This window comes from Carcharodon carcharias, chromosome 15 (genome assembly GCF_017639515.1).
Source record: "Carcharodon carcharias isolate sCarCar2 chromosome 15, sCarCar2.pri, whole genome shotgun sequence".
Taxonomy (NCBI): domain Eukaryota; kingdom Metazoa; phylum Chordata; class Chondrichthyes; order Lamniformes; family Lamnidae; genus Carcharodon; species Carcharodon carcharias.
Window position 1 is genome coordinate 75,008,487 of NC_054481.1, and position 19,706 is coordinate 75,028,192.

The window sequence follows — 19,706 nt, forward strand, 5'->3', positions numbered from 1 at the left end:
TTTATTTTGATGAGGCCCAAGATTCTCAAACCTCTGGTACATCAACACAACATGTCATCAGAATTGTGTCTACTTTATGGCATAATGACAATTAAATGGCTATTTATAATCAAAAGAGAATTTTGAGAAGTGTACAGAATTTAATTTTGTGGTACTAAACCTCGAAGGTGACCCCCACTCCTAAAGGGCCATGAACCATGTCTCTTTAAAAACCTGGCATTAATCCATAAAAATTACGGAGGAGTAGGACATGCCTATTTCTGTAATGGAGCCGGCCAGGTCGGGAGTGCCAGGTGCAGGCTTTTGACAGGAACCAGCCCATACCCTTTAAAGGCACTCCTGAAAATCAGACAGCCCGAAAATGGGGTGGGAATCGGGATCTGCCCACCACTTTTAAAGGGCTCCCAAGTCATCCTGACTTGATCAAAACTCAGGCCGTAATTCATAGTCAGGTGTGTGATGGAATACACCTCCACTTGCCTGGAAGAGTGCAGCTCCAGCAGCACCCAAGAAACTCGACACCACCCAGGACAAAGCAGCCGGCTTGATTTGCACCCTATCAACCACCTTAAACATACACTTTCTTGACCACTGACATGTAGTGGCAGCAGTGTGGACTATCTACAAGACACAGTGCAACAATTTCCAAAGGTTCCTTCAACAGCACCTTCTAAACTCATGAACTACATCACCTAGAAGACAAGGCCAGCAGATGCATGGGAACACCACCAGCTGCAAGTTCCCCTCCCAAGTCACTCAACATCCTGACTTGGAACCTTTCCATTCCTTCACTGTTGCTGGGTCAAAATCCTGGAACTCCCTTCCCAATAGCACTGTGGGTGTACCTACGCCATATGGACTGCAGCAATACAAGAAGGCAACTCACCCACCACCTTCTCAAGGGCAATTTGGGATGGGCATCAATTGTTGGCCTAGCCAGTGATGCCCACATCCTCTAAAAGAATAAATAAATAACAACCCCTCAAAATCAGCTTTCACAAATCTGTTAACTTTGTTTTGCTAAACTGATACCCTTCTCTATTATCCTATTATATTATGGCCACTATTGCCTGATATTTCCCTACTTTTACTTTTCTTATATGCTCCAGTTCATTCCTCATTATTCGATCCAATAGAGAATTTTCCAATGTTGGGCTTTCCACGTATTAGGTTTGAAAGGAATTCTGAATTCTGTAGGAGCAGTGTAGGAACTCCATCCCCTTATCCCTATTATCCAGCTCTTCTGTCCAATTAATATAGAGGATACAAGTAACATCCCAGAAGCAGCTCTCAACCAGGAACAGGAATTGGGGAAGGAAGTCAGGAAAATCACAGTCACCAGAGAAGTGTTACTGAGTAAATTGTTGGAGCTGCGGGTGGACAAGTGTCCGGTTCCTGATGGACTTCATCCTAGAGTCTTAAAAGAAATGTCCAGTGAGATATTTGATGCGTTGGTTTTAAGTTTCCAAAACTCCCTAGATCCGGGGAAGATCCCACTGGATTGAAAGAAAGCAAAAGTGACTACATTATAAAAAACGTGAGCGAGACAGAAAGCAGGAAACTACGGGCCAGTTAACCTAACATCTGCTGAAGGGAAAATGTTAGAAGCTTTTATTAAAAAGGTTATAATAGGGCACTTGGATAAGCTCAAGCTCATCAGGCAGAGTCGACATGGTTTTGTTAAAGGGAAATCGGGTTTAGCCAACTTATTGGAAATCTTGGAGGAGGTACCGTGCTGTGGATAAAGGGAAGCTAATGGATGAACTGTACTTGGATTTCTAGGAGGCATTTGATGAATTGCCACATCGTAGGTTATTGTGGAAAATAAAAGCTCATGGTGTAGCGGGTAACACATTGGCAAGTATTTGCTGGCTAACGGGAAGCAGAGAGTTGGCATAAATGGGTCTTTTTCAGCAGGTTAGCAAGATGTAATGACTGGTGGGCCACAGGGAACAGTCCTGGGGCCTCAACTGTTTAAAATTTATACAAATGACTTGGATGAAGGGATGGATGGGATGTTTCTCAAATTTACTGATGACACAAAACTAAGTAGGAAAGCAAGCTGTGAAGAGGACATAAGGAAGCTACAGAAATACATAGATAGGTTAAGTGAGTGAGCAAAGATATGGCAAATGGAGTATAACGTGGGAAAATGTGAAATTGTCCATTTTCGGAGGAAGAATAATAGAGAAGCATACTATCTAAATGGTGGGAGATTGCAGGGTTCAGAGGTGCAGATGGATCTGGGCGTCCTAGTGCATAAATCACAAAAGGTTAGCATGCAGGTACAGCAAATAATTAGGAAAGCTAATAGAATGTTATCATTTAGTGGAAGAGGAATTGAATACAAAAATCGGGAGGTGGCGCTTCAGTTGGACAGGGCACTAGTGAGACCACATTCGGAATACTGTGTATAGTATTGGTCACCTTTTTTAAAGAAGGATGTAGATGTGTTGGAAACAGTTCAGAGAAGGTTTACCAGACTAATACCTGGAACGAGTGGGTTGTCTTATGAGAAAAGGTTGGACAGGCTAGGCCTGCATTCACTGGAGTTTAGAAACATATAAGATCCTGAGGTGTCTTTATAGGGTGGATGTGGAGAGAATGTTTCCTCTTGTGGGAGAATCTAGATCTAGTGGTCACTGTTTAAAAATAAGTTGTTACCCATTTAAAACAGAGATGAGATGACATTTTTTCACTCAGAGAGTCGTGAGCCTTTGGAACTCTCTTCCTGAAAAGATGGTGGAAGCAGAGTCTTTGAATATTTTTAAGGCAGAGGTGGATAGATTCTTGGTAAGCAAGGGGGTGATAGGTTATCAGGAGTAGGTGGGATGCAGATTTCAGGTTACTCTCAGATCAGCCATGATCTTATTAAATGGTGGAGCAGGCTTGAATGACTGAATGGCCTACTTCTGCCCCTTGTTCACATGTAGTAGTTGAAATTTCCTATGTTTACGATTCTTATTCTTTTAATGCCCTCAGTACAGAACACAATAACAAGGAGAATGCAGGATCCAAAAAGATCTGAGAGTTATAGGAACAGGAGCGGGATCTAACATTAAAAAGGAGAAACAAGGAGCTATATTTCCTCCTTTGAGGTGCCATTTCCTGGTATTGCAATCCACCCCAAAAATGATCTTGCCCCCCCATCATGTTTTCACCCACCCACCCCCCCTCCCCACTGCTGAGTCAGGCTTAGTGCAGCTGCCTCCCCAAGTGTGGCGGAGATATAATTCCTGCCAGAAATGGTGTCAAGTTCAGAGGTGGCTTCACTCCATCTCAGGATTGATAAAAGGGCTGCCTCAACAACTATCTTGGTACGGCTAGACTTCAAAGAAAATTAATTGTTGTTTGGTTATTCAGAGCTTGGATATTGCTGATAGAAGAGACATGTCTAATCTTTTCATCTTGCACTCATCAGAACACTCACAAGATTACCAATATCAGGGGAAAACAACAATTTATACTGTAAAAAAGAGAGTGCTTAGCTCTCACAAGCATCTTTGTTGGGTTCCACGAGAAACGTGTCTTTGATAGAATGACACCTAACCTCGTATCCCTCGAATATTTCTGATATATGGATGATACATTTTCTATATTTAAATCCGTAGCTGCATGTAACAATTTCCTTACATATCTTATTGGGCTCCATCCTGCGCTCAAATTCACATTAGAAATGGAGCAGTCAAATTAACTCCCTTTCCTTGATGTAGATTAGTTGAGAAATCTGCCAGGGGGTTCTCTACCACAGTCTACTGCAAACCGACCTTCACTGGTCAATATACATGTTGAGATTCTTACAATTCCACATGCTAAAAGATTGGTCTTATCAGTAACCTCTTAAATAGAGCCCGAGCCATTTGCTCACCATGCAAGATTGATACTGATATAGAGCACATCAAAGGCATCATGCATGTCAATGGCTACGCTGATCAGATCATTTTGCATTACATATCATACAAACTCATGAATGGGCTTAAGGTCATCAATTTCAGCCCTGAAAAGTGCCCTGTATACCTCAGATTACCCTGGAATGACAAGGTGTCTCAATAATTTGAGCAACATGTGAAGCTAGCTGTTTCACGCTTCTACTATGCAGTAGCAACACAAGTTGTATTCGCCACTAACAGGATGCTGCTGTCAAGCCAAAAAGATGTCCTGCCTATCACACAAATGAATAATGTGTTTGTGAATTCCAGTGCCGGTGTGATGCAAGGTATGTGGGCCACATGTTCCAAAAACTGGTGGTTTGTATCAGACAGTATGTCCTAGCTGCTGTTCACAATGGGCAGGGTACAGACCATACCCAACCAGCGGGTGCTTGCAAAACTCAAAACACAGTGTGCAACATTAGACTGGATTCCACGATTGGACATTTGCTAAGTAGTCCTCAGTGTGCTAAGAATTAGGCTGACAACCAATTTAAGATTGTCAGTCAGGCTCACAATGTGGCACACTGGTGTGTACTGGAAGCTACATATATTAATACACAGGGCCCTGTTCTTTGCAGACAGAAAAAGCATATACACACATTGCGCCCGTTTCAGTTAAACAAAATAAGTGACAGCCATTCGCTGATTCATTCCTCAGGGCAATGCCTTGACCGATCAGGGTCAAGCTGCCTGGTTTCACTTTCAAACAATGCTTGGCAGTTAACAGTCAGTCACCATCAGTGGTGAATTCTCCATGGCAATGCCACTTGCCAATCTATCGGTACTGCCTCCAGTTCTGGACGTCATACTTGAGAGAAAGAACGTGAAGGCACAGGGTGAATACAGAGGAGATTCACAAGAGTGATTCCTGGGATGAAGAACTGTAACTATGATGATAGATTGGAGAGATCGGGACTCTTTTCCTTGGAAAAAAGAAGGGTGAGATGTGACTTGTTGGAGGTATTGAAGATCCTGAGAGGTATGGACAGGGCAGATAGTGATAAAATATCCCTACTCAAGTGAACATCAAGGACAGATTCAAATTAATTGGTAAAAGGAGTAAATGTGATGTGAGGAAATTTTTTTTCACCCAGAGGGTGGTTAGAACAATCTTCCTGAGGGGATGGTGGAGGGAGTGAGATCGAGATATTCAAAAGGGAATTGGATTGCTACCTGAAAAAAGAGAATGGACAAGGCTACAGGGATAATGCAGAGGAGTGAGACTAGGTGGAATGCTCTTTCACCTGCACTGTCTTGATGGGCTAAATGGCCTCCTTCTGCAACATAAAGGTACTGTGATATTCTGTTACAAAAGTATAAGAATTTTCATAATATTATTCTGGTTTATCGTGAAGTAGGTTTATGGGTGTGAGAGTAGATGGTTCTGTCTGTGTGATTTATTTACATTTGGAGTCAGGTAGGCTGCAAGCTTGAAATTATCAAAGGGGCTCGGTATAGAAATATACTTGAAATGCAAATGAGTCAACATGGATGGAGTCTTAACATGTAAGGTATGAAGGGAATTTGCATTTTTTGAAAAGTGAAGGGGCTGTTTGGATTTCAAAGGGATGTTAGGATGTTTACAACTAGCCAGTTTAGCAAGGCTAAGCAGTGTGTTTATTTTCCCAAGGTTACTGACAATATTGGCAACATGAAATATTTTACATTATGGGAAAGGTAAAGTTCCAAAGACATATGGAACAATGGAATTTACATATTAAAGAAAGCAAAACATTTTTAATGGAGAATGAACAGCTATGTTGAGGGCCATGAAAGAACTAATGAGAGCATGTGAAACAGCCTTCAGGAAGCATCCAGCCATTTGTGCATAAGTCTGCTCTATCCAGTAACTATAGTTGAAGACAAGATTTTGGAATTCCACTGTCAATTAGGTACTGCAGTAACTTGTTGGCTTTTTAAAAAATTTAAAATCCATTTTGGACTGTTGACTTAAAAGGGGTGTACAGTTGGCAATCAGGTTAATTAGGAATTTAGGATTTGTTATAGTATTAAGTAATTGCAGTCTTATTTATGGGCCTTAAATCTTTTGTTTTGTTAATAAATATTTTAGTTTCTTTCTTAAAAATCTCTAAAGGTCTTAGTGGATTATTGCTTCTGAATTCAGTGCACACATCTGCTTGTAATAAATACAAATTGCTAAACCATTGTGATAGCATGGCCAAGTTTCCCTTGTGTATTTGGTCTGCCTGGCACACATCAGCTGCCATGTCAAAACAACTGGTAGGACTGCACCACTCTCATTTTTGCAATTTGACTCAGTTGGAGGGAACTAAATGGAAACAAGGCCGCTTGACAGCTGCAGAAGTCATTCACATGACTCAACAATAACTGTTTTTTCACCACAAGGAATCTCCCTTGTTCTGACCTAATGTTTGCTACATGTTTCCTGAAATAAGAGGAGAAATCTCTCATCAAAATAGCAGCCTATTCCGTTTCCCACCCCTCTGTTCCTCTACTTACTGCTTGGTACAACAGTCACAACCTCTTACCGTCTCCCACCAAGGCAAACTATAGCGATGTCCAGAATTCTGCTTAAAATACTACCATCAGACCAGCCACAGCATGTACATTACGACACTAGCTATTACAGATACCACTGTGATACCATTACTTCCTGCATGTGCAGCATTAATGGATCGGAGAGATGGGAGCCATTCTACTTGTTGACCAGCTCTGCAATAGTATCTAACTAGCGATAAGAAATATGCTTATTTCCAAAAGCAGGAGCCAGAGAATATCTCAGTTTAAATTGTTTTGTTATCTGGGCAGAATTTTTCAGTTGGAGGAGCGGGCTTGGTAGGAGCAGGCGAGGATGGTTACGGAGCCAATTGCCGCCCCCGATCAGCTCCATGTCACCATTTTACGTGGGCTTTCCAATTAAGGCCCACCCAGCGTAAGACGCGAGCAATAGTGGGCAGGGGGAGGACGGAGAGTTGGGGCATGCGCTCTTTCACGCATGCACATGAAAGGACGCTTCAATATCCCTGAGGCGCAGAGCTGCCTCAGGGAGATTGAAGGGCTTCTGAAATTATGAAATAAAAGGTTTATAAATTTATTTAAACATATACCGTCATGTGACCATGAGATTGGATACGTTTATTTATATGAAAATGTATTTATTTGTTTAATAAAAGCTTCAGGAAACCTCATTTCATTTGTGAATGAGGCTTCCTAAGAAAAGCGAAGGTCGTTTGATCTTTTCACCTGCTCACCAAACGTAAGGTTGGACAGGCAGCGTAAACGATCACAATAATTATTTTGTTAATGGTCTTAATAGGCTGTTTACATTTCCGCTCCCACACAGCTGACTCCAGCGCGTGCCTGCCAAACAAAATATTGCGGGACTTCGCGATGATGCCGGGACGCATGCCTGACGTCATTGTGCGTCATTTTATGCGTTGGCATGTCGGGCCCGCCCCCGCATGCCAACTGTAAAGTCCTATCCCTGGCGTCACATTTCAGGGTTTGTGACTGTTGGTCGAGGAGGAATTTCAACTCAATTTATATATAATTATTTAATTAAATTGAGCTCACAAGAATTTAAAGTCATGGAGCACATGCTGCTTTTGAGAATGCACTTCAGGTTGGAATTAAATGGCTGGAGAAATGTGGGACTAAATTGAATAGCCGCTGGCAATGGGTGCAGGGATTGCAATGCATGATTACCCTGTACCTGTTCATAGAACTGCAGGCAGATTGGCAAATTTGTATTGCCTGCTCATTATAAGGATTTCTACTTATAATGTAGAATGTTATGGCAATGTTATGCCCACAGCCGGTGTTAATTGCTGCGCAACCCAAATCCCAGAGGGAAACTTGGCTTTCAGACCACAACTTTTGTTTGTATTCTGAAAATGAGAAGGCATACTCATCTCAGCAGCAAGGAGTCCAGTAACAGTTCTTGGATTTTCAAAATTAAAAGTAAAAGTTTTATTGACAAGAAAAGAAGAAAGCTGAAGCACCCAAGATTATAGAAACACTGTTAAACTTAGTCTTACAAACCATTTCCCCAAAAAGACTCTCTAATTGGTCAGACCCACAAGTAAACACCTTCCAGGCAACCCTACTTTATAGAAGTTTAACTCGAAAAATCCAGTAATGTTACCCAAGGTAAACTACTGTAGCTTTAATAATGGCATATCACATGACCTATAACTCTCTTCCACTCTGCTGACTTCAGAATAAAACAGCCTTTTGCAGCCCAATACTTTTCTGGCTTGACTGAATGACTGATTCAAACCTGCATCTTCTCCTAACCTAGAGCCACAGCTCCCAATTCAGCTCCAGCTCAACAGCAACTTAGCTCCAGTTCTACCTCAACCAGCTTAGCTCCTCACAGTAACTCTAAAATACCCTTTTTTCCTTTTTATCTCAGATTCCATTGTTCTCACACCTCTTTGAAACTCAAATCCTTCCAAATATAAAATATTTCATGCCTCTATTTTGTCTTTACTTTTCGGTCAATAAAATATAATATTCACACTTCTACTTACCCATGGAACTCCTGCAAGATGCAAATATGTTTATTGTTACATCTGACTTCCCTTTGATTTACAAACAAACTCTCAACTTATCTAAAAATCCAAATTTTAGATCTAACCTATTTACTTGTACCTCAAACCTAACACTTCTATCCTTTTCATGTTTTAAACCACACCCCCCCAGACAACCTGTCCCTGATTAACACTGCCCAGTTTAATTAAATCATACACACACACACAGACACACATACACAGACACACACACACAGACACACACATAGACACACACACACACAGCCTTCTAAACAGAATAACACGACATTCCCCCAAAATATTTTAATATAACTTCCATTTCTCACACCAGCCACACCTAAACATGCTGTTCAAGCATCAGCAGGGGCCACAATATTGTTGCTTTCTTCCTTAAAACTGACCTGCACTATTTAAAGCTAGTCATACCTCTTAAAGGGAAGGTGCATTGTGGCTGCTGGAGATGCTGAATTCATGGGGAGTCAGGCTGTGCAATGATGGCTGACCATGTGACAGCACACATTCCAAAGGTTTCAGGTTTTTACTAGGAATATTGATGGAGCTGGTGGAAAGGAGAGATCTCCTGTACCTGTGGGAGTGGATGGATCGGTGTGGGATTTGCAGGAGGACCCCCAACACACAATTAGAAGACAGGGGGGCAGAGAGCCACAGTGGTCAATGCTAGGAGATTAGCCCCAATGTCCTGGATGTAATGCTGCAAGAGGTTTAATGACCTCATGAGTCATTAAGGTCAGTGAATGCATCTTCAAATATCATACCATAAAATCTGCACCACCAATCTCAATCACTGCTCAACTCACCACAGCCCCAACACTCACCTAACAATGATCCCTATCAATCAGGATTCAAACCTAACATTCATATGCTTCACCTCGCCTTCACACACTTAGCACTCATATGTAATCCTCCTTTTCAAATCCCATATTCCCTCACACCACAACTTTGGTTGAGAAGCTGCAGGTGGTGTAAACATTCACTTCATACTTTCTCTTCTCCTCTCATCATGATCGAATGCTTGTCCCTTTTTCTGTTCAGATACCCAAGAACATCAAACTGCCCTGGAAATGGTGGAAGATTAAGAAGCAGTGATGATGCAGGCACACTAGCATTCAATTTCACACTCACAGCTCAAATATTGGCACTGTGCACATCTTAAAACATAGCAGAAGGCAGGACCTGCACATCCTGAGACTCCAGGCACATGTGCACTGCAGCCAAGCCAGGCTATAAGTGAAGAACGATAACAAACAAGTTTTAACTGCAGACTTCAGTTAAATACTTCAAGTAACTTAGAAAGCAAGTTCATTACAGTACAACAAAGATACAACAAATGTTAGAAATAATCCTACACCATCTCAGAATTATGGACAATTGCATGGAAGCTTTCAAATCATCACCATCTTCCTTCAATTTCTCATTGGTCACCTTTGAGCTGGGATGTTTCATAATCTCCTTTCAGAGTTACACTTTATTCTTTCCCTTGCAAAAATATACTTTGAATGAAATGCAGCAATGTTAATATATGTTGTTCAAAGTGGGACAGTTACCAAGGCCTCAATTTATTCCAGAAAAATGGTGACTCCTTGGGCAACCTGCAGAGAAGCAACAGTTAGTGTGCAAACCAGGCATATTCTTTTGAAGGGAAAAATGAAATCTAATATGCTCTGGATGACAAGAGAAATAAAAATTAAAAAGAAACAAATAAAGGTTCTTACGACTAATGTCACAAACTGGATTCAGTTAATAATAACCAAGAAGGTCATACAAAGGATCGAATTGAAAAGGTTAATCTCAGAGACAACGAGAGGTTACAAGCTAATTTTATCTGGCAACATTACATGAAACCCTAAACATTTTCTAAAACATAAGCTCATGTGGTCGACAAGGGAAACATTGGAGCTACGAAGGACCTAAAGAGAAATCTTACAGTTGAGACACAGAACGTGGCTAAGATAAAACATCTATTCTTCTGTTTTCAGAAAATAATTAGATGATGTGAAAGTTGCACTGAAAGAGAAGGGAGAATCATGCATAAGACAGTAATAGAAAGAGAAGATTGTTTAGAATCAGTCTTTAAGCAGCAATACTCACCAACTAATCAACTTACAACTTTCCTGTGATGTCACACTTTGATTTTTGTTTCCAAACACTGCTCTGACTGTCCACAGGCTCCACAGGCCTGAACCACTCTTTCTTTTACTTTGTTAGTCCTGAACTCTCGCTCTCTCTTGTACTTTGATAGCCCTGAACTCTCGCTCTCTCTTGTACTTTGATAGCCCTGAACTCTCGCTCTCTCTTGTACTTTGATAGACCTGAACTCACGCTCTCTCCAGTGCTTTGATAGCCTTGAACTCTCTCTCTCTCATACTTTGATAGCCCTGAACTGCTCTCTCCCGCATTTTGATAGACCAGAACTCTTGCTCTCTCTTGCCGTTTTTATGGCCTGAACTCTCGCTCTCTCTTGTACTTTGATAGCCTTTAAAACATGGGCACCATAAAAGCGGCAAGAATTTGGTGCCAATATAGGTGGAGAGAGTTCAGTGAGAGTTCAGGACTATAAAAGTGGCGAAAGTTTGGTGAGAGAGGCTATAACAGCGACGAGAGTCAACAGGAGTTCAGGCCCCAAAAGCAGGTGGAGCAGGAGGTTCAAGACCATAGAAGCAGTGAGAAGGAATGAGAATTCAGGACCACAAAAGTACAAAAGAGAGATTGAGAGTTCCAGGCTATCATAGTGCTAGGGAGGGTGAGGGTTCTGGGCTATCAAAATGCGGAAAGAGTAGTTTTGGGTTATAAAAGTGCAAGAGAGAGTGAGAGTTCAGGACTATTAAAGTACAAGAGAGAGCAGTTCAGGCCTGTGGACAGTCAGAGCCGTGTTTGGAAACAAAAATCGAGGTGTGACATCACAGGAAAGTTGTAAGTTGATTGGTTGGTGAGTATTGTTGCTCAGAGACTGATCCTAAACAATTGGCAAATTAAAAGAGGATATAAATATTAAGTAGCAATAATAGATAACAAGTGAGTAGCTGGTGAGTATTATCTTGTCTTTTATTTCTTAGTAAGTTTTATTATGAATAAACCAAGTTAAATATTAGTTGAATTTATCGGTGTTAGTAAGGTTTATTAACAGTCGTAAGGTTTACCAATATCAGTAAGGTGTATTAGTATCAGTAAGGTTTTTTAGCAGTAGCAAGGTTAACTAATAATTAAAGAAATGGCAGGACTGCTCCAATCTCAAGAGTGCACATCCTGTGCAATGTAGGAAGTCCAGGATCCTTTCCATGTCCTGAATAGGGGAGGCGATGGCATAGAGGTATTGTCACTGGATTCATATTCCAGAGGCCCAGGGTAATGCTCTGGGGACCTACGTTCGAATTCCACCGCAGCAGATGGTGTTAAAAAAATCAGGAAGTAAAAGTCTGATGATGACCATGAAACCATTGTCAATTGTTGTAAAATCCCAACTGGTTCACTAATGTCCATTAGGGAAGGAAATCTGTCATTCTTACCTGGTCTGGCCGACATGTGACTCCAGACCCATAGCAATGTAGTTGACTCTTAAATGCCTGAATGAGGGCAATTAGGGATGGGCAATAAATGCTGGCCTAGCCAGCGATGTCCACTTCCCATGAACAAAAAAAAATAACCATTTGTGCAGGTAGTGTCATCAGCTGCAACAGCGTGACCTCTGTGTTTCGGAGCTTGTGCAGCAGCTGGTGCCGTTTTGGTGCATCCATAAGGTTGAGAGCTTTGTGGATAGCACATTTATAGATGCGGTCACCCAGCAGCTTAAGAGTATGCAGCATGAGAGGGAATGGGTGACCACCAGACAGTCAAAAAGAAATAGGCTTGTACTGGTATTGCAGGATTCCCCTGATCGCATCCCACTCTCCAACCCACGATTCAGTTCTGAATACTAATGAGGGTGATGGATGATCTCGGGAGAGCAGCCAGAGGTAAGTCCATGGCACTATGGGTGACTCAGCTGTACACGGGGTACAAGGAAGACTGGCACAGCAACAATGGTAGGTTCTTTAATTGTGAGGGAAATGCATAGTCATTTCTGTGGTAGCAGACATTAATCCAGGATATTGTGTTTCCTCCCCGGTGCCAGGGTCAAGGTTGTCACTGAGCAGCTGCAGAGCACCCTGTGTGGGGAGAGTGAACAACCAGAAGTCCTGGTACACATCAGAGCCAACGACACATGTAGAAAGAGGAATGTGGTCCTACCGTCAGAATTTAGTGAACTAGGTGGGAAATTAGCCAACAGGGCCTCAAAAGTAGTAATCACCAGATTACTGTCAGTTCCACGTGCAAGTGAGTATAGAAATTGAAGGATAAAGCCAGTGAATGTGGAACTTGAGAGATGTTGCAGGAGGTAGGGCTTTAGATTCCTGGGATATTGGGACTGGCTCTGGGGAGGTTGGACGTGTACTGACCAGACAGGTTCACCTAAACAAAGCTGGGATGGAGTTCCTTGCGGGCAGTTTGCTAGTGTTGTTGAGGAGGATTTAAACTAACTTGGCAGGGGCATGGGAACCAAAACGAAATATCAGGGAGGAATACCAAGGTGCACAGAATACTGGGAGAGATAGACAATACTAGAATAGGAATACTAAGTCAATAGGTGGGAGCAGAATAAAGGAGAAAGTAATAAAGTCTAAATCAGGGTCAATGTACATGCGTGTGAATTCACAGAGTGTAGTAAATAAGATTGGTAAGCTATATTCGCAGATTGCCATGTGGAAATATGGTGTTGTGGTGATAACAGAGACCTGCCTCAAAGAAGGGCAGCACCGGGTGTTAAATATTCTTGGATACAGGTGTTCAGGAAAGATTGGAAAGGAAGAAAAGTGATGCAGGGGTGGATGGTGGCAGTATTGGTTAAGGAGAACATTGCAGTGCTGGAGAAAGAGGATGTCCCAGAGGAGTCAAGGACAGATTCTATTTGGCTAGAGCTCAGGAACAAGTAAAGTGCATTTACATTGCTCAGTGTAGTCTATAGGGCACCAATTAATGGGCAGGATGTAGGGGAGCAAATTTGCAGGGAAACTACAGAGAGGTGCAAAAATTATAGAGTAGTTAAAATGGGGGATTTTCAATATCCAAATATTGACTAGAATTGTAGTAGTAAAGGGCAGAGAGGGGAAAGAGTTCCTAGAATGTGTTCAGGAAATTTTTTCCACAGCAGTATTCTTCCAGTCTAATGAGGAAGGAATCACTGCTAGTCCTAGTTCCTGGGAATGATCAAGTCTTAGTAGGAGAACATTCAGGAGACAGTGATCATTATATCATAAGGTTTAGGCTGACTATGGAATGGGACAAAGAACAATCCAGAGTAAGAATAATTAACAGGGGGAAAGACAACAAATTTGGGCCAAAGAAATTGGAGTCAAAGGTTGGCAACAAAAACGTAGCTGAACAACATGGTTACCTTCAAAGAAGAGATAATTCAGGCACAGTCAAGGTATACTCCCTTGAAAGGGAAAGGTAGAGTAAACAGGTCCAGAGCTCCCTGGATGACAAAACAGATAGAAATTAAGTTAAAGAAGCAAAACAGTGTTTATGACAGGTGTCAGGTAGAAAATACAATTGAGAACGAGGCTGAATATAGAAGGTTAAGAGGGAAGGTGACAAATAAGAGAAACAAAGAGGGAGCATGAAAAGAGACTGGCAACTAACATAAAAGGGAATCCGAAAGACTTCCATAGGCATATAAATAATAAAAGGGTATTAAAAGGAGGAATGGGACTGATTAGGGCAAAAAAGGGATTTATGCATGGAAACAAGGGGCATGGCTGAGGTATTAAACAAACTCTTTGCATCAGTCTTTACCAAGGAAGAAGATACTGCCCAGGCCATGTGAAAGAGGAGGGAATTCAGACACTAGAAGGGTTTAGAATTGATGTGGAGGAGGTATTAGACAGGCTGTCTGTACTTAAAGCTGGTAAGGCACTGGGACTGGATGAGGTGCATCCAAGGATACTGAGGGAAGTGAGAGTGGAAATTGCAGAGGCACCAGCCATAGTTTTTCGGTCTTCCTTAAATTCGGGGATAATGCTGAGGACTGGAGAGTTGCAAACATTACACCCTTGTTCACAAAAGTGCGTGAAGATAAGCCCAGCAATTACAGACCAGTCAGCTTAACCTTGGGGTGGGGAAACTTCTAGAAATAATAGGTAGAATTTTCGCCCCATTCCTCTAAGTGCAGGAACGGGCTTGAAAAACAGATTTGTACCCGCTGGCAACAATGATGGATTTTCATGCTGTATCATCTGCTCCCCGCCTCATTAGTTACATGTGCATGGAAAACACGCCGGCCAGCCTCTGATTCACCCACCCCACCATCAGCTCACTGCTTCCTAACTCTGGGGGCCATATTTAATGTGCAGCTGCGCACAGCCTCCACAATGTCAGCAGCCCAAAACTGCTTCACCGAAGACATGGTCCCAAAATCCAAGAAGATGGCAGCCCCAAATTCAGTGGAACACCCACTGGACGCAGTCAAGGCCCATTGCCATGTCCTGTACCCTTGCTCAGGCCGCAGGAGCTCCAGCAAGCTCACCAATCTGGTTTGGAAGGAGATGGCAGTGGCGGTCAGTGCCAACGCAGTCCAGAAGAGGACAGCCACCCAGTGCAGAAAGAGGATGAATAATTTTACCTGCTCCACTAGGGTAAGTCAACCATCTCATCATTCTCAACTCACAAGCCTATTACACATTCGCTGATATCTCACACACTGCCAGCTCAAGAAACATCCCCACTTACTCTCTAATACACCCTCACATTGCCATCTGGACTCATCTACTCCGGAGATTTCATCCTCATCCCATCCATGCCTTCCCTTACCACCCACACATGCCAGCTGTCCTGATCATCTGCCCTGGCATGCACCTTGCTCACACTCCATCTGTCTTTATGCAGGATAAGATCACCCACAATACAAGGGAGAGGTCCCAGATGGAGGGTGGAGTGCCCGACATCAAACCCCTCAGAGTTTGAGGATTGAGTGACTGACCTGGCCGGAGAGGACATTGACTGTGCCTGCAATGATGGTGAGTTGACAGCACACCCCCAAATGAGGATCCTCCATCAGCTCATCCCTCAGACAGCTATATTGTAACTGATTTGTCTTGTTTTAGAGTTACCTACCATGCACTCACCTTTCTCTTATAGGTGCATCTGGAAAGCACCCAAGAGCATCCAGAAAGCCTCATCTCCAGTCCCGAGAACACCATGGGTGAGGAACTAGAGGAAAGCACCAAAGAAGACCTGTCACAGCGCTCACCCTCACACTCCACCAGCACAGAGACACACATCTCCGTGGGACCCAGTTTCAGAGCAGTTCTGATCCACAGCAGGCAGCCACAGGGATTTCCCAGGTTTCTGGCACTCAGAGGACTGCTGGACGCCACAGTTCTTCCGAGTCAGAGTCAGCTGACCAGCCTCAGGACTTGGTCCAGATTGGTTGCTGGAGCTGCAGCGACAGTCAAGGGAATATCAGGAAGGGATGTTGTAGTGATTGAAGACATAGCTTTTCTTATTGCTTATGAGGGGTCACATGATGGTTCTTGATGAATGAGCCCTAAGCGTGGGGAATTAGGGAGGGCCGGGGGGAGCAGAGCTTTCTAATCGGGACCTGGTTCAAGCTGGCAGCTTCTGAAAGCGTTCCTTGTAATAAAGCTATCTGTTTTAAGTAGAAACCTGTCCAGTACATCAAGTCGTTACATTCGGCGATGAGGATGGGATAGCTCCGACGCTGCACTGCACCTTGTGAATGTGAGCCTATCAATTCTTAAGGAAAGAGAGAAAAGTATACTCACCAGTCATGCCACTCTTCGGTAGAATCGACCTTCATAATGCGATTATGGAAGACTGGAGCCGGTGCGTAGATAATTATTCCGTGGCAAACAAAATTATCGTGGAGGTGAAGCAGAAAGCAATTCTTTTGAGTGTCTGTGGTAGCAAGACATATAACCCCATCTGCAGCCTGATGGAACCGGCGATGTTACCGCGTCCCATTTAAATGTTTCAGTAGGTGGGGGTGCAGCAAAATCAGCTGCTTGCCCGCCGACCTGTCAATGGCTAATTGAGTCCATTGAGAGAGTCAATGAAGTAATTCAAGGACCTGCCCGTCCAACCTTAAGGTTGGAGCCCCAGCGCCAATTAGAAAAACCTGAAACCTCATCCACGTGCGGGATGAGGTTTCATGTAGGTTTTTAAAATTTTTAATAAAGTTTTTGTAAAAATTATGGACATGTCCCAACACTTAGAGGGGACATGTTAGAGAAATTTTATTTTATATTAAAATTTTATTTTATTTTTTCTATTTTTAGCTTTTTTACATTTGGAGCTGATCTTCCTGAGGCTGCACATCGATTTTGAGATTCCCGCCAACACCCACACAGGAAGTGCAATGCGCTTCCGTGTGAATGTTACGCTGGACGGGCCTTAATTGGCCCATAAAATGGCAACGTTCCCCCAATTGGGGGCGCCAATCGGAAGTACACTTGTGTACACCCGCCCTTCAAGTACGCCCCCGACATGGGGAAAATCATGGCCTAGATCTTATAGTGAATTGTAGGCCTTGTGAAGACACACTTTCAGCTGAAGCCATCCATAATAACGCAGAGGTTTAGGTTTAACTCCACAGTAAGGGCTCTGAGAGAGTCCATCGCAACCTATCTAGTGAAGTTAAAGTAGTTGACAGAACACTGCGACTTCGGGGACACACTCAATGATAAGCTGTGGGACTGATTAGTTTGTGGAGTTCATGACAACGCCATTCAGTGCTATTTACTCACAGGGGTTGAAATCAACCTGTGGCGTGCCATGGAAATAGCACTATCCATGGAAAGTGCTGTGAGAGACTCACAGGCTTTACAACACGTACAACATGGCGCTGTTCTTCATATGGAGTGGGAAACTACTGCTGGGCATGGGGCAAAAACTAGAGACACAGCCTTGAAGTGAGAGACAATATCTGCTGCCCAAAAAACAAAAAGCCCTAATTTCAGCATTTCAGCAGCAACTCCGAGGTTAACCTGTCATAGATGTCGGAGTAACCATGTTCTGGACACCTGCAGATTCTAGGAAGCAGAATGCCATTACTGTCATTAAAAAGGTCATGTAATAAAGCAATGCAAGACAGCCCAAAAGACAGCAGACCAAAATGATTGACGTGAATAATATAACAGAACCTGAAGCTGCCGATATCAGCATCTATTCCCTGTATAATGTCACAGCTGTAAAAACTGAACCTGTTACTGTCACAATCCAAGTGAATGGGAAGGCACTAATAATGGAGGTAAATATGGAAGCCTCAACCACAGTAGTGGGAGAGCACACATTTAAGTACCTAAATGAATGTACCCAGCCACTGAATCTGGAGCAGACCACTTCAATTAAAGTCATACACTGGAAAGTCCATCAGGTGAAGGGCATCACCACAGTACCTGTGTCCTATAGGCAACAGAGAGCATAGCTTCCAGTAATTATAGTGACAGGTGAAGGACCTAGTCTTCTGGGCTGAGACTGGTTACAAAAAATCAAGCTCACAAGGTCTGAAATATTTCATGTGAGAACAGGAGGAGTTCCTGAGCTGTTAAGGAAATACAAGAGTGTACTTTGTGATGAATTAGGCAAGTTCAAAGGCTTGCAAGCAAAAATATATGTAGATTCTCAGGCGGCACTCCATTTCTTTAAGGCCAGAGCTGTGCCTTAAGCCCTTAAGGAGAAGGTGGATGCAGAATTGTGCCACTTCAAAAATTTGGCATAATTCAGCCAACCCAATTTTCGGGGTGGGCAGTGCCCAGAGTCCCAGCAGTGAAACCTGACCAAACTATACGCATTTGCAGGAACTACAAATTGACTGTGAACAAGGCAGCCAAACTAAACAAATATCCTAGCCCGAGGATAGCTAGCTGGAGGCAAATTCCATACCAAGCTGCACATGAGCATACGTACCGACTGTTAGAGCTGCACTTCTAAAGGGTGTGTAACCATCAACACGCACAAGGGCCTGTATCAATATACTCGCCTGCCCTTTGGAGTATCGTCTGCATGTGCAATCTTCTAAAGGACAATGGAGAGTCTTTTGCAAGGATTTCCCAGACTAGTATTCTGAGCACAGGGTCAATGGAAGCCAAACATTTGGCCAACCTTGAAGAGGTATTAGGAAGATTCTTATATGAATAAATAAAGACAAATGTACATTCCAAGTGCCTGAAGTCACTTATCTGGGTGACAGGGTGGATGCCATGGGGGTGCATCCAGTAGACGAGAAAGTTAGGGCGATCAAACAGGCTGTCCAGTGTAACCGAACTCAAGGGCAGGATTTTTGGGTTGTCAGGCGGGCACTGCGTGCAGGCCTGAGAGCGTCTGTGAGATGGTCCACTGCCCACGATCGGGCCCCCAGCCACGATTTCACGCTGGCTGGCTGGTTATCAGCTGAGAAGATCAGCGCTGCCAGGGTAGGGGAGAGAGGAGGGCAAGCGCAAAGTCTGCGCATGCGTAGGGAGTGTGCATACTGAAAGCTCCCTGACGGTAGGGAGCTGGAGAATTTTAAACTAATGAATAAAGGTTTTAAACATCTGGAAAGAATGCACACGCAGTGGATTCACTCACCTTAATGTGTATATTTGAAAAATTCTGCCCAAAATTTTTATATTTTTTATTTAGCTGCAGAAACCTCATTGCCCCGTGGGTGAGGTTTGCTAAAAAATCCAAAGGCTGCCTGGCCGAATCACCTGACTGCCAACCAAAAGGTTGGATGGGCAGTGAAAAAAAGCACTTAATTAATACTTAAATGGCCTTAATAGGCCTCATAATTGTTGGCGGCCTGCTAGCGACTCTTGTGCGTGCCCACCGACCACAATATTGTGCGAGTGCGTAATGACGTCAGGATGCGGGCCTGATGTCAGCATACGCTATTTCACACTCGGTCATGTCGGGCATGTGCCCACACGTCAAGTTGAAAATCCTGCCCCAAGTCTTTTTTGGGCATGATTAATTATTTTAGCCGTTTCTTACCAAACTTGTCAGCAGTGTTAGCACCATTACAATTATTATTGAAAAAGAACCAATGTTGGTCATGGAATTTGCAACAGGAAGAAGCCTTTGTGAAAGTTAAGAAGCTATTACATTCATCAAGTCTACTGGTACATTATGACCCAGCAAAAAAATTAATATTAGCCTGTGATGCTTCACATTATGGTGTGGGAGT

General features: G+C 43.1%; 1 protein-coding gene across 1 annotated transcript in view; it reads right to left on the bottom strand.

Moving 5' to 3' along the window:
• The window catches only part of LOC121287789 (hemoglobin subunit beta-like), a 394,963-nt gene extending 388,446 nt beyond the window's left edge, over window positions 1-6,517 (bottom strand). The window contains exon 1 of the mRNA XM_041205712.1: window positions 6,443-6,517. The gene's annotated coding sequence lies outside the window, so the exon portion shown is untranslated. The remainder of the gene's footprint in view (window positions 1-6,442) is intronic.
• Between the last annotated feature and the right edge of the window lie 13,189 nt (window positions 6,518-19,706).